This window comes from Fringilla coelebs, assembly GCF_963513975.1.
Source record: "Fringilla coelebs genome assembly, chromosome: 5".
NCBI lineage: Eukaryota > Metazoa > Chordata > Aves > Passeriformes > Fringillidae > Fringilla > Fringilla coelebs.
Window position 1 is genome coordinate 60,616,412 of NC_140033.1, and position 22,321 is coordinate 60,638,732.

Genomic DNA, 22,321 nt, shown 5'->3' on the forward strand with positions numbered 1-22,321 from the left:
GAAAAATGACAAAGTTCCACAAAAAGGTAGTAAGTTCAGATGGGTTCTGTTTGACATATCTCCTTGATGGGGGGAAGCTTCTAAGCTGTGATTTGGTACCTTGGTGTAGATGCACCAGTATTCCACAACAATTAGATTTTTGAAAGGGAAGAAGCTCAATGCTCTTCTGCTGTAAAACAAACTTTTGTGTCAGAAGTTAGTTCCAGTGACAAGTTTTCTGGATAGTTTGAGCTGCAGTAACCTCTCATGTCTTCTCAATACTGAACTTGTTGCAATGTTAAGAAAATACAAATCCATTTTCAATGTTGGAGATTCTGCCACACAGATATGAAGTGTAATCATAAAGGAATGGAATAATCCACAGAGACTTGTGACAGAGGCTTAACTCAGGAGTATGAGAGGCATTTATCACTGACCTCTTAAAGGAGGAGAGAATCTGAGATCACAATTTTTGCTAGCAGAAATGTCCCTAACACTGGAAATTTGATGCACATCCCTGCAAAGCAAGAAATATGCTGATTTTATTATCTCTTTTTCACTGCTGATGACAAGAGCACATTAGTTTTATACTGCTTTAGTTTCATTACACTGTCTATAAACTGTAAGGTAATGACTAACATTTACAATAGTAGTAATGCATCTGTGGCTTTGGAGAAACTTTATGTAACAATTAATTTTTTTTCTTACACATTTTGCACAGTTGTGAAAAAGACTATCGGGGTTTTACCCCAGCTGGCAGCAAAGCCCCACGCAGCCACTGGCTCAATGCTGAGAGAGTTGGAAGAGTGAAAGGAAGATAACTTATGGGCTGAGATAGAGCTTAACAGGTAAAGCCAAAGCCACACACACAAGCAAAGCCAAGCAAGGAATTCTTTCACCACTTCCCATGGGCAGGCAGGAGTTCAGCCATCCCCAGGAAAGCAGGAGTCCATCATTCATATCAGAGACTGGGGAAGACAAACTCCATCACTCCAAACATCTCCCTGCTTTCCCTTTCTTCCCCAGCTTTATTTGCTGAGCATGATATCTCATGGTCTGCAATGTCCCTTTGGCCAATTGGGTCAGCTGTCCACTGTGTCCCCTCCCAACTGCTTGTGCACCTCCAGCCCACTTGCTGGTGGTGTGGGGTGAGGGGCAGAAAAGGCTTTGACACATTGCAAGCTCTGCTCAGCAGCAATGAAAATATGCCTGAATTATTGACAGCATTCCCAGCACAAATGCCAAACACAGCCCCACACCACCTACTATGGAGAAAACTGACTCTAGCCCAGCCAAAAGCAGCACAAATGTACAATGAAAACAAAATATTTCACTCTAAAGGAACATGTTACATCAATATCAGTGAAAGGAAATAATTCTGTAGAGGAGGATAGACCATACTAAAAAAAAAAAAAAATGAAGCTTAGATTTAATGTTACATTGAAAATAGAAAATTTCAAGCTCAGGTGGGATTCAAACTCCTGATGATTAACAAAATCTACTTGTGGATGGGCTCACCCAACAAAATGCATTTGCTTGAAGCACATTTTCTGAAAGGCCATCTAGGCTCAGGTTGAAGCTGTGATTGAGTTAAACAAGCTGTAAGTAAACCTGAGTTATTTGGTTTACAACCAAACCTAACAAAAGCCCCAGAAAATGATTCTGTTTCAGAAAATCTTGTTTTCCTTAAATAATGCTGTAAGGAAATCTGCTTTCCCTCACAAGAAAAAATGTAATGGTCTTCCCACTACTTTCTTTTTTTTTTTTACTGTATCAAAACTTCATTAGCCAAACTGCATTCACTTTTCACATCTAATTTTGGTTTATTAATGACTAGGTACTAAGCATAAAATGAGACAACCTAATGAAGCACACAAATCAGATTTTATTCTCAAAGAATATGGTGAAATAGCCAGAGCCATCCAGATTGATGTGTACATACTGCTCTAAAACTAAAATAAACAGTGTGTTGCATTCTCCTTCTCACCAACAAACCTGCTGTCCTGAATGAAGGAGTCAAGGCCAGAAATGTTTACTAGGAAATAGGCATCAGGGTTATATTGACAGACTATGCTTATCACATCTTGAATATATCCAGATTTAATTAGCAGAGACCCACATCAAGGCATTGTATGAATACCTTGATTTCTGCCATAAATAACACTCCTCAGTCCTATAATTTGATTTAAAAAGGGTAGCTCACTAAGTAAATTCTTATCATGATTATGGAAGGAGAGAAGAATACCTTCAAATGAATGTACTGCTATATTTGCAACATATTCATCAAAGACAGACAAAATAATCCCACATAAAACATTTTGTGTTTTTTGTTTCATGCTGTTGTCACCTGGGGCCACACAAAACTCAGAAGGGTTGTAAGAGAGGTACAGAAATTTAACCAAAAATCAAGGGGAAAGGGAAAACAGAAAGAAAAAATTCAGCTTAATATCCTTTGCTGTATTCGATGTTGGAGTGCCTTTCAACAGCCAGGCTCCTGTAATCACCCAGATCTGTGAACATTATGTGCTCCAGCTCAGCCCTGTTTTAAGAGACTTACTGCATTTTGGTGCACAACCACTTCAGACCATTAGTTCTTGCTTCTTCTTATTAAAATAACATCACTTCTCTGGGGAATAAACAGACCGGTGTTTTCATTTGTTAAAAGGAACTTTGATTCGCTGAAGTTCCAGGGCTGGGCTGGGAGCTCCTAATCCCACAGTCTGTCTGCAAGGGACAGGAGGGCAGCAAAACCATCCCAGGTATTAGGAGGATGATGGCTGAGCTTCCTCAGAGCCAATTGATTTGCTGCAGAGTCCAGTTCTGTTTACCTTGGCCCTTGCCATAACCCTAAAGGATTTGTGAATTCTCCTTCATAGTACCCAGTGATCAGAAAATAAAAAGTCTGTGATGGATTAGAACTGAATAAAAATAAGACCAAAATCAATACAAGTAGAATTTGATTTCTACCCTTTTGACCATGGAAACCTTCCAGGTACCTTGGCATTACTAGCACAAATTAACCCATTGCATTTTCCTGCTCATACTGAAACAATAAAATGGCAAAATAGGCATGCAGTATGAAAGTATAATTTGAAGAACTTTTAAAAAACAATATAAAGGTAATAGAAGTGTTAAAATAAATTTTAAAAAAATTAAATTTTGTCCATTGGTGGCTTTTCTACACAATAAAACCCTGCAGACAAGCAATTGCACACCACAATTAGGAAACACAGAATTCCTTCCATTACTATTCAAATGCTACCTGTAACACATACAACAACAACAAAAAAAGAAGCCTCCTACTATGAACAATGATGGGGTCTATTTTCTTCTTATTTGATCCAGGTGGTCCAAAAGTAGAGGTTGATGGTGGAGAATGCTGTTGACAGCCTTATTCTGGAATGGGGATGGAGGCAGGAAACCATGCAAATGTTGCTGCTCCAGGATCTCCCATATTTCCCCTTGGGTTATGTTGTGTTTCTTGTACTTGGTCTCTGCTTCTGCTTCAGACATCACTTCCCAAGCACTAGATCTCTAACTAAATTTATCATGCAATTTACAGGACCTTCATTGCCATTTCCATCATGGTTCCCTGGCACTCCTGAGGAAGTGTGCTCACTTGAGAAATGGGAATACTGCTTGGCACTGTCATCAGACCTGATTGAGCTGGGCCAGTCTGAGAGGCCAGATTCATACGAACAGATCAGTAAAGGTAAATCAACCTTGAGAAAATATCTTGTATGTAACCAAGCAGACAAATGTGATAACACAACTGCTGTGAGAAAAGGTCTAGAGGACTCCTTCCCAATCCATCTCTCTTAAGAAAAAACAAGAGTGACAAAGCGTTTTAACAAGAGGATTGAGCATCTTGACAAAAGGTGGTGTCTGAGTTTTGCTATTGAGGGTTTAAAAGACAGCCATAAATCACTGTTAAATTATCTTTTATCTTCCCTTATCTGTCATAAACAGATAAACCTGGAGTCCAAGGTTAACTGTGTGAACACTGCAACTGCTAAAAGGGAGTTAGGCTACTACTCTAGGGAATTATGCAGTTTGAAATCAAGTTCCTCAGACCTGGTTTGAGCACTCATCATTAAGAAAATTCTACAATGCCCATAGGTTGAAAGGAATAGGATGTCTTTCAACATGTGGAACTATCTCTTGCCTGCAACAGGGAGCACTGATGAAAATTTATTTTATAAAACAAAAAACTTCTAGAAATCAAAGCAAAATCAACCTGATACTTGACACTTGAGAGGAAGCCAATAGAGCAGTGATAATTACATCTGCTGTCCATTAGGCATCACTCAATTGTTATCCTTAGTTCTGGATCCACTAGAGCTGGCCAGATAGGCCACAAAACCAGCAATGGAAACTGTCTCTGGTTTGTTGGAATGAACCTAAGGAAAAATATTATTTGTGTTCTGCAGACAATCACAGTTCTTGAGCCCCAGTCTACATTGTTTAGGATTATTTACTACTGGTAGTGACATCAGAGGACATGCCAGCCTTAAAGTGTGTGAAGCTATGTGAAGAATTGGAACTTTATTTTGGAATTACACAATTTTGGGAAGTGGGGAAATGGAAATGTTTGCTCTTTGGCTGAAGTGAGCATCCCATAGTGAGCAGCATGGTCTGGTCTCTGCCTGGAAGCTGCTACTGCAGTGTGTGTTTACTCATGTGATTCCAGTGGGTATCCAGTGTTACTGAAGCACATGTCCTGTGGGGAAGGCTGAGGGAACTGAGATCATTAGAGTGGAGAAAGGAAATTTTTGGGAAGAAGTGATAGCAGTCTGCCAGTAACTCAATAACATAAAGAAAGAGAGAACAAAGCTCTTTACTGAAATGCACAGAAGACAGAGAAAATGGTAATGAATTGACACAGTATTGATTATGTTCAGATAAAATGAAAAAAAATTACCATGGGCATAATTAAGCACTGGAACAAGGCTATGTGATTGTGGGATCTCTCTCCTTGGAGGTTTACAAGACCTGCCTGCATGAACCCATAAGTAACATAGTCTAAATTCTGCATTGACTCTGCTTTGAGCAGAGGGTTTGACTAGAAACCTCATGAGGTCCTTTCCAGCTTAAACGGTTCTATAATTCCATAAATAATTTGTCCAAGGTCTATTATGTTGTCAGAGGAGCTTTAAAAACCTTGAGAAAGGTCACAAAAGCAGTTCTGGTGGAGAATTGGATATTAGAGAGTTATTTCCCTGGGGCTGGAGCCCTTCTATAGGTTGGTGTATTTTTCTTCTTGTTATGTTTTGATAGTTACTTCTAAGTCAGACACATCTACTGTGAGGCTGAAGCTTATGGAACAGAATCTGTGCTCAATTCTAGATAACATTAAGATTTTGGTCTTCATTGTCTGCTTTGGGACAGCAAAATAGCATTGCTTATTAGAGCAGGTTGTGTTCAATGAGTATAAATTTCTTTGAGAACAGTCTCGTTCAGATTGTGGAAGGATAAGGTCTTCAATTCACAGCACACATTTGTGTCTTACAAGGCATTCTTTATTCTTTTGGTTTTGTCTGACTGAAAGACCACTCACATAAAGGCTAATGAGAGTAAGGATGGAGACACAAACTGTTCCCATTCCCTTTTTTTTCTTTTCTAAGTCATTTATTTGCATCATATTGTTTGTTGGTCTGTTTGGGGTTTTTAAATTTTTCCTTTTATTACAAGGATTTAACAAGGTCATAGAGTTCCCAGTATTCTTCTTTGTAGCAGTTTTTAGGGTGATCAACATAGTTCATTTCTCAGAGAATAAATCAGGCAGTTTTCCCACTTGAGTATGATACTCATGATGCTGCTGTGTTTGAAGTTGTTTACCAAGGGTTGGGAAAAGTGCACTTGGTCATGAATACTGCAGCATAGTACACCTGTAACTCCAGAATTTCCCATTTGAAGAAATGATCACTGAGCCCAAGTGATGCACAAATGGAAAGGTTAGGTTAAATTATCCTCATTTGGATGTATTGATGAACAAGAATAGATGATTTTTCTGACTGCAATTAATGTAGTGTTCCTTTTGTCATGTAATTTTCTAAGCAAAGAGATTTATTAAGCTTTCCATTTTGAAATCCAAGACTGACAGGTTTTAATGGTGATTTCAAGTGCGGTTGGTTCTCTGGTTTTGCTGCTTTATTCTTTGGCCAAACTTTTAAGCTAATGTGCTGCCCAGTTTTTCCATCCTGATTTTCTTTTCTCTCTCCTATTTCCAGTAAACTCTTATCAAGTGTGTTAGATGGAGTTATTATTTCTAAAATTGACAAATTTTGTTGCACATTTTATCTTTTATGTGATTTTATTCAGCTGGAAATATTGATTTGGAGTGCTACAGCATCATAGCAAGCTTCATTTAAAGTTATTATCACAACTGTCTATGTTATAAATATGAGCAATCCCTCTTCTCTAGTATTTTCTTTTATTATTAGCATTGAGCCATTTTTACCAAACCCACTCTATTATCACTTTCCCTGCCTGAGCTACAGCAGCACTCTTAGACACTTTTTTTTTCAGTTTGATAAATCTTTGTCAAAAATTTGTTCTGATGCATGCATTAACATTTTCTGCTTAGCATGAAATTCATATGTGTTGATAGCATTTTGCAAGCAGTGATTTTTCAGGGATCTCATCCTGAAATTGCAGCCTTGTCTCCAGCTACACATCTCAAATACTTGTTACAGTGCCAGTAGTTTCAGGTACAACCAGTAAGTGCAGATTAGGCACAAAAGTCTGGAGCTTTTATGTTATTATCAATACTTAAATAAGATCCAGCTCCACTATGGGATGTAGAGGCTCTCACTATTCTAAAAGTGGACTAAACACCCATTCAGTGGAGGACAAGATGGATGGAGGATCTTCCCTGCTTTCTCCTTTAATGACAATGCAGACATAGATTTTATAGACACAATGAAATTTACTCTATTTTTTCTGGGGGCACTGTCAACAGCTGGGGTTAGAATGAAGCACATTCTTCCATGAGTGCATGTATTCACATCTTCATACAGAAAACATTCATTCTTTCTAATGCTCAAAGACTGCTGATTCTGACTGAAAAATGAAATAGTTTCTTCCCAATCCCTTGCATGTACTGAATTTATACTTTTCTTGCTCATTAGTACTTTTGATTTCATAGGCAGCACATCTGTGCTGATTTTCACTGGATTTCATTTTGTGATTGAGAGCTGCCTCTAACAACTGCGAAAAGGGCACAAAAAATGTGACATTTGAAGGGTCAGCTCTCCACAAGAGGAAAGACTCAGGCAAATGGCAGAGGAGGGGCCTGCTCATACTGGAAAACAGCTACAGAGACCTGCAGAAGAAAAACATCTGATTTCATAGGAAAGTGGACACAGATGAACAGAAAATACATGTTCTTGGGAGAGATCAAGTATTGGTGGACAGAAGCAAAACCCATGGGCAGACACTGCCATTTCAAGAGGAAGCACTGGCAGGGAGATAACACAAGAAAAGCTACAGAGCTTAAGACCCATACTAACCAATAGCTCACCCCTCCAGGGTACAGCAAGGGAAATTTATCACTATGGATAGCAATCAGGACAAAGATGGTTATCAAAAAACATCCATTTAGGGACAGCCTACATGCTCAGAACTCAGGCTGTCAAGGAGGAAGGTGTATAAAGGACATAGGTTTTCATTTCTACTGCTTCACCTTATTGGGGGGGGGGGTGAGAAAGAAAATTAAATATGTAGGAGAAAAACAATTAAAAAATACAAAAAGAAGCAGAGAGTCATTATCCCAGTGAGGAATAATAAAGCCTCTTCCTGGCATATGAACCCCTAGGATGAGATTTGCTGCTGCCACATAGAGCACAACCAGTTGCAACCCAGAGGCTCATTTGAGGTACAGATGAGCAAAGGAAAGAGCACATTACACTGTTTGACAGCTGCTCATCCTCGAGGCAGATGTGGCTTGGGGTAGTGCTGCCTGAAACATCCTTCCAGTTACATCTTTTTATTTTTAGCAGTGCAAGACAGTTCACTTTATCATGTTAATCAAAGAGAAAAGGCTGCAATGAGCAAGGGAATGCTTTCATCTAAGCCATTGATCACTTCATAAAATTGGCAGCATCTTTTCAGCCTCCAGTCACTTCAGATTCCCCTTCTGACCCCCAAACATATGACATGAAACCAAGCAAGTTGTTAATTGTAAAGATGATAAAACTTATTCATATGCTAGGAGTATTTAATTGCTTTTTCCTCTTTCAAAGCTGTTGGCTCTCTTTTTATTTTTTGGTAAGGTGTTGATTCTTGGTGGGCTGCTGAGGGTCTGCTCTAACAGTTGGATCAACTGTGAAGTGCCACCAGGCGACCCTGAAATCAAGCTGCACTATCTTCAACTTAATAGAAGATATTCCCACACACCCCCCAGATGGAAAAATGCTTATGGAAAAGTTCTTCCCTGAAATATGATAAAGATCAAAAAGACTACAGGAATCTTTTTCCTCCTGGGTTTTTATACCCAGCCCAACAGCCTCATGGAAGAAAGCTTTACTCAAATAACTTCAGATTTGTATGCATGCTTGCTTTTACTAGAGCTTTTAACATGCATGATGGAGCAATCAGACTTGAAACTCAATAGAAACATCTGATGCCTCGCTGCTGTACCTTGGGCAAAGAGAGAAAATTTCCATGTTTGGAATTCTCCTCTTGTAATAAATGAAAGCACTAAAATTGAAGGACTGCAGGTTCAAAAGAAAATGTGGAAATGAATTATCAATCAGGAATCTGAGAGCATTAGATAAAGGCAATAACAATCTCACAGAAGCCAGGGGCTTGTGAGAAAGCTATTTGAAAGCACACAGTTGCAAACATTGCAATGCTGTGTCAGACACAAACATTTTCTCTTTTTTCTTTTTTTTTTTTTTATTTTTCTCAAGGGATTTCTACAGGAAGGTAGTCAATGATATCCATCAGCTTTAGCACAAAGCTAGGAACCAAATTTCTTACAAAAGGCAGAATTCCCCTACTATGGTTTTTTCCCTAAAATGCATTTGAAATGAAGTATTTTAGCAGGGCAAATGAATGCAAAGATAAAAATGCCTGCCAGGAGTAGTAGATCTAGAGACACAAGCTCTGACCCCACTTTTATACAGAAGAGTTCCAAGAACAAAGCACCTTCCCATGACACAGTTATTCTTCAGGCAGAGAGAATTTTCATTCTTCTAATGAAATATCTGTGTCTTTTGTTTAAGACATTTTCCTGTCCTTTGCTCCCAGGGGAAAAGGAACCATAAAACTTTCCTCTTTTCCTAACCCTAGTTCAAGTTACTATTGCTGCCTTTCAAACCAAGAACTTCTGAGGTGTCTAAAATTACCTCTGAAGCACAATTAACTTTCCTCCAGGATGACTGGACTGCTCCCAGAACTCAGTGCTAGCACTGTTCTAAGGCTTTGGGCTAACTAGGCAGAAATAAGGGAGACATCTCCCTCTCCAAGAGAGAGAACCTGACTGCTGAACAAATCTGCCTACCAAGTGCTCAGTACCTTGCCCTAACCTTTTTAGTCTTCAGCTGCAGAGGCTAGTGTTGCCTTTTAAATAAGAACTACACTTGCATATCCTTCTCCCTTCTTTTTGAAAACTCTTCTATATAAGGCATCTTGGAAAACAAGCTCCAGCAGGCAGGAATGCTTCCCCCTCATCTGGCAGCTTGTGAAGGAACTATTTTGTAAATGACATCTGACCCAGGCTTCAATGGCTGAGCGTGAACCTGTAGTAACAGACCTACTCCGGATGGAGAACTGTGCGACAGACAAACCCTTCCCACCTGCTTTGTTGAGTTTTTGCAAGCAGTAGTGCAGCTAAACTGACAGTATAGTAACTGTATGAAACATGGACCACACACAAGACAGTAACCTTCAGACAAAGAATAACTGGGCCTTTGACCCAGCTTTAATTTATTACAAGGTGCAAAGGTCCTATTCTAACCTGCGCTTCCACTTTTAATCTGAAATACTGATCTTACTTCAGAGGAGCCTGTGGGTTAAGGGTTGTCACCAAAGAAATGAGAAGCATGAAGAGAAAAAAGACCTGAAAACATGGGCCACTGAAGAGCAGAAGAGGTAAAACACTTTCTTGTGCAGACAGTTGTTAACAAGAAGAAGGCACTCTTTGCCTAGAGGAGAACACAATTCCCACAATTCCCAGGATTTTTTCCACCTGTTAAGACAAACCAGTAGTAGCAGTAGCAGTAGTAGTCTCTATATTGGTGCTTTCCTTTCACATGAACATAAAAGTTCTCTGTGCTACCTTTTATCCAAGCACACATGATCTTTTTCCACATGCCATGGACTTCACTGGCTTAGGGGACCAAGCACCTGGCCATTTCAACACACCATAATTGCAGCAGGGGTTTTTCAGGCGTGAAGGATGAAAGATCTGAGGGATGCTGCCAGTTCTCTTGCTCAGTGTTTTGAGGAATAACCTGGTGAAATACACCTACACCTTCTTCACTCCATCAGGACATGACTTAGCAATGGCATGAACACAAAGATTCTGGTGATGCTGACCCACATCCCTCTGTGACAGAGCCTCCCTCTCTAACAGGAGGTGCCCACAGACCTGCAGGGCTCATTTTTGGACCACCCCAGCCTGTGGAAAGGTAGGGAAGGTCCTGAGCCCACTGTACAAAGGGAAAAGCAATTTCCCCACAAGGTGTTGCCAACAACCAACAAGAGAAGTGAACTGATCCCACCTTCAAATCCTTATCTCCCGGAAGAGCCATTTTGCTGCCTAATCTCTTTAGAGATGCAAGGTGCCCAAACTTTACTGCAAAACAGGCAGAAAGTAGGGCTGGAGAGTCTGCATGCATATGTATGGTCAGAAACTGGGGCCACTGTTTCCCTAATCTTGTCAAAACTGAGGCAGGCTCCAGAATTCCCAGTAGAATTTCAGAGTAATGACAAATATAGTGACTTAATTCCAGGAGTAAAGAATGCTGTGAATTGTGCATTAGCTTTCAATGCAAGCTGCTTAGAAGAGATTTACCAGCCAAATCTGGTTTAGTCAGCTTTAGGTAACGTCCATTTAAAGTGGCCAGGGAGGAAGTAGCAAATCTACCTTTGAAAAACAGGAGAACTTTCCACAGCTGTGGAAAGCAGCCAGGGAAAAAATTTCCAGCAAGGCTTAACCAGCAACACAATCTGCAGTCTCAGATGATTTGCTTTGGAAAGTGGAAGAGTCTGGATTTTCCAGCGATGCTGTATGTGCTCTTGTGTTCTCACTAGAACTTTCCATGGTTTTGCTTAAACAGGGCACATTTTGTGCTTTTCAATGAGTGCATTTCTGGCATGAGTGGCACAGGAACTTTTGGGGCTTGGTGATCTCTGATGGACACAGGGGAAGGCTGCGGAGGTTTTGAAGAGGATGAGTAAAGCGATTACCTACTCATCTCTCAGAATGAGAGTTCTGATTTCCTGGTAAAGTCACAGAGCTGGGGAGTGATGATCTAGTGCCATCTAGCCCCATGACAAGGAGCAACCCAATCACTGCACCCACCACACTCTTCACCTTCAGAGCTGGGTCATTTCACCTGCTCAGGCAAGGAGCATTTGCCCTGGGCAAAGCTGTGCTGAGTGCTCCTGATTACTTTCTTGCCATTCACATATCTGGAAATAAACTCCGATAGAACATGCAGGGGCTGAGGATTCCTGCAGGGACTGAGGTGAGGCTTCCTGACCTCAGAGATCCTAATTTCTTTTCCAATTTAAAGGAAAACTGCAACTGAGCAAAAAACTCACATTCACTGTTTGTGTAGTTTGTTGAGATATAACAAGCCTAACTTCAACCTTTAGGTCCCAAGAGCTCTTCAAATACAATTAATCAAATCATATCAGCCTCCACAAGATTTCCAAATTGTTGAAGCAAATGAGGTTCACAAGCATGTTACATTCCCCTCACGCCATTTTTAAGCTGGTGCCTTCTGTACCTTGCAGTTCCATGGCTTTAACCAGTTCAGCCACATAAACAATATATTCAGTGATGATGTCACAAACTCAGCTACTGCTGATGGTCTCAGGATGCAGAGCCATTTGAAAATCTTTTTCTTTATAATTTATGTAGGCTCCTCAGGAGTAGTGAAGAGAAATGCTGCTAATAACATTATAGTAATATATTATTTCATACTCCATACAATCAACTTCCTTGCCTTTTACTGCCTTTCCAGCCTACTGGAGCCAGAACTGTGAGGAAAGATCAGGGCACTCTCCCACCAGAAATTTTCCCTTGCTATTCAGGAACACAGCCAGGCAGTACACAGCGTGGAACTGAATTAGGTTCCTGGTCTGGGAAGCCACAAAGGGCTCTTCTGTTCCTGCTCTACAGCATTCCTGTCCTGTGCCCCTAAGGAGAATCCAGAAGGTGCCCCACTGACAGACAGGTTGACAAGAGATTAAGGCAGAAATAACTTTTTTTTTAGAACTGAAGCTGCAATGTTCTGTATTCTGGAGATCAAGGAAGAGACAGCAACAGTAATGACAAGTCAAATCATGCTGAAAGATCCAAAAGCAATTTTCATTGGGGGGATTATTAGCAAGATTAATCACAAATAGATGTTAGGCTGCCTCTGATTTGGGTTCAGGACCATGTTTATATACAAGTATGTGATAAACAAATCATAAGCAGAAAAATGTAATATGATTTCTCAGAACATCTTTTGATGTTAGATACAGGATGAAAAATAATCTTCACTTGTAAATCCATGTCACCAAGTTCATAAAATACAAAATAAGAAGACTCAGATAAAAAATAAGAATCATAAAAGCAGACCAAGCAAATAAAAATAAACTATTGCCCCATACCTGTTGGTGCCATTTTCACCACTTATCAGTGGGCAGTTAGCAAACAAACTTCAACAATGAGGGAAAATCAGTCCTTTTATCAATTTTTCATACTCCATTACTAATCAACGTGAGGAAAAATTAATCAATAAAATCACTACTAAAATAAAAATAATAAGAAAGGACCTTTGCAAGAACAAAACCTCATGTCCCAATAATGTCAAATCACAACATTTATGAAGAATGATCTTAACTGTGACACCACTGAAAGAAGCAACATTGTTTTTGCTATAACATTTCCTTATCAGGGGGACTTCTAGAGAAACTACAGCAGCTATGTGTCCACCTCTTCGTCTGGAAGGACATTTTCACATCCTTCATACTGCAGCTGTTTTGTAACATGCATGTGAGCCCAAAACAGAGAAATCATTAATGACATAAACTAGCATTTATGACACTTTTTAGGGAATGTTTACAAAATTTTTTAAAAATACAGATGATTTTGGGTTTGCAAATCTTATGTTAAGTCTGTAGGAAAACATGCATTTAGCTAATAATCAAAATTTGCATATTTATGGCCACTGTGCTGAAAAGTACTGCCTCTTGGTGCCAAAACAAGCTAAAAATATATCTTCTATTTATTTGTTTGGGTTTTTGTTTGTTTGATTGCTTGATTCTAAGATGCAGATTTCACATTCTTTTGGAAAAAAATTAATCATGAAGACAGACAAATTTATTATTTGCTGTGTAGATCATCAACTTCTCAGTAAATACTGCACAGAGCTGGCAGGACACTGTCCTCCAGACATAGAAGGCAACTTGAAGCAACAATCTTTGGGTATGTTGGTGCTCATCACAACAATTTGGCAAAGCTAGCTCTTAGTGTGGGAATGTTGAATTTTGAGCAGCCCAAATGGAAATGCCTCAGAGGCACCCCACTTTAATTCTCTCCTTCAAAGCTCTGCCTTCCTTTTGTCCAACAACTGGAAAAATAAGGGCCCCAAATCATTGGTGATTTTTTAAAAGTTTGTCCTCGGAACAAACATGACAAACAAACTTTTAATGCCAGCAGGGTTAAGTGTTACACTGCTGAAAAAAGGAAGGTATTTATTCACTGAAGAACTGTCCACCTTCCTTTTGATTTCGGGCTATCAATACCAAATTTATTTCTTTATAGACCGTTGACTTACGTACAGATGACCTACTTTCCCTTGCCTCAGATAACCAAAAGGTTCCACAAATCAACTGAAACCTCTTACTTGACTGTCCATTTCCTTTTTTATTTAACAAACACCTTTTTGTTGACAGTGTTTGATGTGCAGCCAGCAGACTGAGACAGCTCCAGCTTTGCAGGTATAGTCCATTATTAACTCTTTGTATGCCAGTGGTTTTCATTTGCTTTTGTCCTTTCTAGAGTACATATATAGGCAAGGCTGGCTACAGCAATCCACAGTGGATTAAATACTTCAAGTGTATGACTGTCACCACAAACCTTTCTGAATGCATTGTGAATTTTTATTGTCACCCACTTTCTGTGGTGCAGTCATTCCTGCACCACAGAAAATTTTCAACATAACTTACTTCCTTGCTGCTGTTAGATTCAGGTTCTTCTAATTATGCCAGAGAAGGAAAGGCAGTAGATTGAAATACTTTCAGTTGAAATTAAGATTCTTAACTGAAACATTTCAACTATTGAATAAATAAATAAATTTAAACACTGTTGCAATAAAAATGAGCCTCTTGAAATTAGTCATAACTAGAAGTTGGCAGTTTATAATAACAACATACAATTAGCTGCAGGGATTTAACAACAGGCTTTTGCAAGAATTCTTATTGAGTCTGTTGTCTTTCTGATTCATAATATTAACTCTTGCTTACCCAGCTTCACTGATCCAATTCTCCAGATTCTATTATCTGTCCACCTGGAAAAAAAAAAAAGTTGGTCCCAAAATTGCTACTTCAGGGCCTGAATATGACATTCACACAGGATTTAAATAATAAATAGAACATGACTGTTCTGCTATTTGTCTGATGGAGGACTACAAGAAAATGTGATGCCACAATCCAGTTTCTGGCTTTCTGCAGGCTCTGAACATGATGAGGCAGGGATGTCTATAGCCTGGGGCCCCCTGCTCTCATTCAGGTGCTGAATGTTTGAGCTGCAGCATTCACAGGGGTGGAGACAAAGAGCAATGGGGCTCTGCAGCAAAGAGGAATCTGCCCCATTACCTGTGATCAGCATGCATCTCACATAAAGGGAATAAAAGAAACTTTTCCCTTCTCACTTTCTCATATGGATATCAAGACTCTGATCTTCGTGAGCATAAATATGCCACTCACCCACTAACACTTTGTGTTCTTATTACAGCAAATTTGGTTGGAAATTTAAGGATGATCAGTGAGTAATCAGCAGTGATCTATGGAGAACCTAGTTTAGTCAACTTCTACAGTCATGTCAGAAATCAATATTTAATTTTATCTCTACATTTATTTATTCTAGTCATCTTCTCACACACTCATAAGATTAGAAATTGTTCATACTGATAAAAAACATTAATTTGAAATTATCAGGTAAAAAAAAAAGTGTTTGTTTGGTCCTCTGAAAAATCAAGTTTATTACTTGGCAAGTTACCTTAGTTAAGTGCCTCACCTAATCAATTTCAATATTTGCTTTTTGTTTTATATATAACAAAGCAATAGAGAGCATTGATTAAACATGAAAGAGATGTGTGGTAGCTCCTAGTGATCTGAATAGATAAAAAGGCCTAGATCCACCTATTTTATTGGAAACCACTGAATCGCTTCAGGGCAGCCTTTATAGCCCTCTGGAAGCAAAAGCCTAAGCAATGTCAAGTGGCCTTACAAAATACTGGATATCTGCTGTATTCTTTTTTCTTCGTCCTTTCACTCTGTTTAGACAACAATGAAAGGGGAAAAAAATGATCCAGAAATCCACAGAAAGCTGAGCTTCTGTAGAAGTGCTTCATTCTGTGTTTACAGAGAAAATAAACAATACCGAGTTCTTTCTTGCCGAGGGGGAAGCTGAAGTTAGAAAATGAGAGATCCCTTGGGGGAATCTTACTTCCTGCAACCTATTCCACAGCAAGTAAAATCCCTTTTGGAGATTTTCCTGACACCAGACTCTTTCCTGACACCAGACTTAGCCAGTAATGGTTAAAGGGACTGACAGTGAGAGGAGCAGCCAGGGCATGCAGACATTCCCAGCCCAGCCGAGGTGCTGCAGCACCCAAGGGCTACAGATTTCCTGTTTGGGCTGTGGGGCCGGGGGTAGGGCTGGAACAAGCCCAGCAGAGGCATGTCAGTGTGCTGAGCAGCAGGCACACAGTGAGCTCCCTGTGCTGCCCAGAGCAGAGCCCTGCGTGCAGCAGGGCAGCTGCTGGCAGCCTCCTGAGCTGTGTGCCCTGCACAACATCAGCTCTGCTGACATGTGCCTCCGAGCAGCCTGGCCACAGCCTCCCCCTGGTTACCAGGAGCTGTTTGAAAGAGCCTGACTTTGTTATCTTCAGCCCCTGTGCATGGAAAGTGCAGGAGTGATGGGGGCAGGATGGTCGGCACGGGCAGAGACGAGAGATCTCTGAGCCAGGTCGTGGAACCTGGGGTTTATTGCCAAGGGCTGGGTGCAGGGCTGGGAGCTGCCAGTCACAGCTCAGAGCAGGCCCAAAAGTAAAGAGAGTGGTACAGAGAGAGAAGGCAAGAACCTGGTAAAGAGGATGAGAGAGTAAAAGAAAGGATAAGAGAGCTAAGTTCCCATTGCAATACAATAAATCTTCTTCTGTGCTGAATATTCTAATTCTCACTAACCAACCTAGAACAAGACACAAATCCTATAGCATTGACATACAGCCTATAGCATTGACATACAGAATCATTATATTACCTTACTGTGTTACAATTTAAACCCTAAAAACTACTCTTTGGACCCCTTCTGCCAAGCTAGCAGGGTCTGCTCTGACCCTTGGAGCTGCCTGCAAGCAGAGGGTGTTGTTTCATCCAAAGGGGATTACCTTCAGCTGGCCACACCATTGTTTTCCTGTTGTTCAGTAACTAAGGTATCTCAAAGCTTGCTTTTATTTCAACCTCACTTATAGTTTCCATATTCTCAAAATCTTTCGCCAGGCAATCATATTTATAAGGCTTTCCTCTTTCATCTTCCCCAACAGAGACTCTCTGACCATACACTCAGAGACCACTGCTCTGATCTTGCTGACCTGCTCCCAGGACTGACAAAGATCCCACTGCTACTAGAGTAGAAAACAAGTCCACTTTGGTACTGACAACACAGCTGAGGACTTCTCCTCTACAATCTTATAGGTCTCCATGAGTTCTTCATGGCTACACACATTCTAAACTTTGTTCTGCACAGCTTCTTTTCCTTCCAGCAGGATGCTGTCTGCAAAGCTCAGTATGGCTGAAGCAAGATGTTCTGAATTTGCTTCACACTGTATACTTGTCATAGATACATGGCATCAACACAGAGACACTGATACAAAGCACAAACCCATTAATGTTTGAAGAGAATAAATGTTAAAAAGTTCTGTTTATCCCTGCTAGTGAAATTTGCTCTGAAATCCTTCCAGGTTTGCACTCAATAGGATATTTATTTAAAAGGGACAGGAAGGAAAACAATAGAGGTAAGTGAAAATCCATCAAAAGGCATCATTCGTCTGCCAGGTGCAACAGAAAGGAAGATAAAACAGATAATAACACTGCTGGAACAGAATGCAGTTAAGGTTGATGGATGGGAAGAGCTGACAGCTCACAAAGACTGTGAGGGCAAGCTGTTGGGTACAGTGTCAAACTAAATAAATCTATACATCCTTGTTTCACCCAAACACAGCTCTATCACAAACGGTGCAGTCCAGCACTGTGCCTTGAGCTGATTTTTTCAACTTTGAATGTGAACTAACAGCATATTAAAAAAGGTGTGTGTTGTTTCCTGCAGGAATCACCACAGGAGGTGAGGTATCATATCTAAGAAATTTTGATTCCTCTCTGTCCCACTATGATTTTTACACCACTGAGAACACATTTATCAACAAAAATGATATTCAACAAGCTAATAAAATATAGCACCAGGCACCCTCTTCTTTGGGGATGATGCCAATTTGCTAAGGGATGTGGGAAATGGAAACTGTTGCAAGGAACAGTCCACGCTTAGGATCTACAGAGAAATCCAGTGAGAGGAAAAGGAAAATAATTTGTGGTGCTGCACCATGAATATACAAAAACTCTGGCATTGAAAGTGTTGCATTTATTTTTGCTTGGTGGTTTTGGATTTTTTCAATTATCATGAAAAATTCAACATTTTCAGGTAGCTGTGGGATTAAATAAGCAAGTTCTTAGTTTCACAAACTCATTAGCAAACCTTAGATTTTTCATCTTAGATTGTGACAACGCTGACATAGCTGTCACAGAGCACTTTTTACTTGTGGGCCAAAAAACACTGACTAAAGGTAGAAAAAAAGAATATGAGCAGTACCTCATACAGAGAGAAGAATCAGAGGAACAGAGAGGCACAGTGACTTCTCAAAGGTAAATGAAAACCAAGTGCTATAATACCTTCTCCAGCATTATATCCACTGACCCCTCTGGGACTGTGGAGCTTTCTTTTCCCTTTTAACCCTCCCTTAAAATTTCAGACTTGTCAGTGAAGTTGTATTTGTGGCACCACCTCCAAGGATGTTGCATGACTTCTCCTTAGAGGACAATAACAGCTACAGGAGTCAAACACCCACAGGAGACATCAGGTCCTCAGAGGAGTAATTGCAGTTCCATTTCCAGGCTGGCCTCAGGCAGTTTGATCTCAAACAGTGGACAGAGCCATTTTGTGAATGTCTCTGTACCCAGACTCCACTCCCAAAGAGGATTTAAAACAGGGGATTGAGCTTGGCTGGTCAGTTTGTAATTAGAGGATGATGGGTAGGTGGGGAATTCTTCTGCTAAATTCTGTTATTCCTTTGGCTTATTCTGCTTGTTACCTTGTGAGTGCATCTACTGACCCCCAGAGCACCACAAATAGCATACACCAGGCAGGTGAGAAAATACTGCATTTACTCCAAAGGTAACTTCATTTACTCTCCTCACATTCACAAGTGAAGCAGTCTTCTATTTGGAAGGCATTTCTGAAACTTTACATTATGTACCAATTTTACATACCTCTATACCTCCCTTACTGCATAACTTTAGATTGCTATAAATCTTGGGTTTGAGTACTCTGAATGTAGTAAAATTTTCTTTAGGAGGAGTGGAGGAATTTGAAACAAAAGTTTGCTGGGCCTTTCTGAAGCTGTCAGACTTGAGAAATGAAATCTGAATCAATGTCAGTGTTTTAATACTGCTACCATTTAAAAATAGATTTATTTTAACACTTGATTTTTTGTCATCATGTAAAATTCCATAAACTTTTCTGTCCATCATCAGTGATGTCTTAAAAGATGATGCATAGATATTAAAATTTCTGGCAAATTCTCATGGTCATTCTCTGTTCCACAGTGCAAGACAAACCTGCTGATAATTTAAGAAGTGGCAGGTATGGCTCCTACAGGCAGTGCTGGACCAGGAGCAGGAAGAGCCAGAAGTACCCTTATCCCTTCTAGTGCTCCATGATCCTAAGGTACTGTAAGCATCTCCAGGCAATTGTGAGCCATGTCCAGCTGGCCAGGGCCTGAGTCCCACAAACACACAAAGGGATGGTCACAAAGTTGCCAATGTCTAATTACCATATGGATTTCTGATGCATTTATTATGTGCCTCCAGGGACTGCATCTTCCAGGGATTAGCACAGAAAAGTACAACCTTCAATGTTAGAGGCTATAATCAGGAATTCAACTTCCACAAGCTTTAGGTCACTTTAAAACTCCACTCCCAAGTTACCAGGAAACTCAGGAGCTCTGGATTTTCAGGCAAGGCTGATTCCCTTCAAAAGGTTTATTTGCTCCCCTAGCCTTCAGTGGCACCTAGTGGAAAAGAAGCAACTCGAAATGAAGAACAGTTGGGAGGGAAAATGCAATCTTTTTTCTGGCTCCATCAAACAACCTTCCTCCAAAGCCTCTGAAGGAATAAGGTCGTGGAGTGGCTATGTGAAAAAAGAACAAGATGTTGGTATGGAGCAGAGCTCCTGGCAACAGGAGCCCGTTCTCATGGGAAGGGCTTGCTTTTCAAAACAAGTTCAGAAGTTAGCACATGAAGGTGTAAAAAGAGCTTAGTGCAGCATGATGACAAAGCCAGCAACCCTGAAAGAACAGAGAGGGTGCACAGGGGATGAGGAAGGGTGGATGTGCCCTGGGGGACAACTGGAATCATTTAACATTTCCTACTGGAATTACAAACAAGGTGTTTTACCTTTTTTACCAGAGCAGACATTGAGCCATCACTATCTGTTTAAATTCATACTGGGTAGTTTAAGAAAGTATCTTTTTTTTTTCTTCTTTTTTTCTGCCCATGTCCCTGTAATTTACTAATACAGATTAGATTATATCTTGTTCTGGGAGAACACATGCCTTGTTTCCTGGTAGCTCTGTGCCACATTACTGTAATACTGGGGAGTCTATTTACAAACACTCCTTGTGGCTTCAGCTGCTCTTCAGGGATGGGACTTCAAGTTTCCCTGGCCCTTCCCTCTCTCACTATTCCCAGCTGTTGGAGTTCCTGATACCTTGTGAAATTGGCACTGCCCACTTATGGTTTATTTTTTCAGATCATTTCTACTTCAAGTAGTACCTGAGGGGAACTGACAAGAAAGATGGAAAGAGACTTTTTACAAGAGCATAGAGTGACAGGACAAGGGGAAATGGCTTAAAACTGAAATAGGTCAGGTTTAGATTAGATAGGAGAACAAAAGTCTTTAATTTGAGGGTGGTGAGGCACTGGAACATGTTGCCCAAAGGAGCTCTGGATGTCCCATCCCTGGAAGTTCAAGACTTGGTTGAATGCAGCTCTGAGCAACCTGATCTAGTGAGAGGGGAGTTGGGAAAAGATATTCCTTAAGGTCCCTTCCAACCCAAACCGTTCCATCATTCAATGATTCTAATTACCTGGCTTGAAGAAAAGTCTACAACATTTTTCAGAGTAGTTCTTTGGATTGTAGCTTCCATGTCTTATCTCACCATGGGAGAAATCTATCCTGTAAAGCTCATCTAAAAGCTGTCCCCACTGTCAGTGCCATGCCACATGCCTTAACTCTATCAGCTATTGTGTCATAGAGTCATCTTTTCCATTTTTCCTCAAAACAGATGTGAAACTTCACCAGTGGCAAAGTGAGTTGGGCACTCAGCTTCCACCAAACTTCTAAATATTAGTGTAGTTCTGCTTCTTCTTTTGCTGGTGGGAAAATCACTCTGTAGCTTCACTGGGGTTTGAGGCGTGCTCACAGGGGTAATGCAAAGGTCTTTGATTAATGTTCATCTGCCTGGATTTCCAGACCAACTCATTCCCTGTGTCATACTTTCACTGCCTTTCTGGGAAACACCTGCTATTGTATTTCTATGCTCCACCCATTCCCATTTTGGTATTTATGCGTTCAGTTTTCCTGGATGCTGTCACCCCTGAAGAGCTGAAAAATGACAAGCTAACCAGTTTGTGAGTGGGTTCCTCCCTTTCTACTTGAGCAACAAGTAGAGCTTGAGCAACAGCCACACTCTGGATTTGTTCTTGAAAGAGCAACACACTGCTCACTTCTGTGCTCACATCTCTTTGGCAGAGTTTTCAAGCAAACAACTCACAGAATGCTAACTAATGGACAGATTCTGAAAAGCTCCATTTCACTCTGTCCTGTCTTTTCCTTCTTTTTTTTTTTTTTTTTTGAAACATCTCCAAATACCAAGTGTGATGACTTCAGCATGTGGTGACTTTGCTGGGCAGGTGGTTCTTTGTTTGTTGTACACATCCTCTCCATCCATACACTTTGGGATGTATTCATTCCATGATACTGAGGCCAAAGGACAAAAAAATTCTGGACAGGTAATTTATCAACAGCTGCAGCTCCATCCCATGGAGCATTCCCAACAGCACAGGTTTGTCCTGCCTGAGTACAGCTTGTCCTCATAATGCCAAATATGACACTGCCAGAGTTTGCTTTTAGCATTAATGCTATGGCATCCTCATGTGAACTGCTCCAGTGGTAACCCACAGTATAATCAAGAAGGGATTAAGACAACCTTGGTTGTTAGAAAATTACAGTACCCTAAACCTGATGGAAATAGGGAGTATTGCCCACTGTTTATTAGACAAGTTCAAACATTAGCTTGTTAGGGAGGGAAAAAGTTTGTAAATGTTAGTGTTTAATAGTAGATCCAACAAAGTGTTTAATAGGTCCATCAAAGACAGGACTTTATTTCATTCTGCAATGGGCTGTGACTGACACCTCCACCACACTCCATGTACTGACTTGGATTGGATTTTAAATGAAATGCCTTTGTTTCCTGAGACCCTAGTTTTCCTAACAAATGGTCCTGCTTCTGCAGTGCCTTGAAATGCATCATATTTTCATGTGAAAATCAAATAGTGTTTTGTA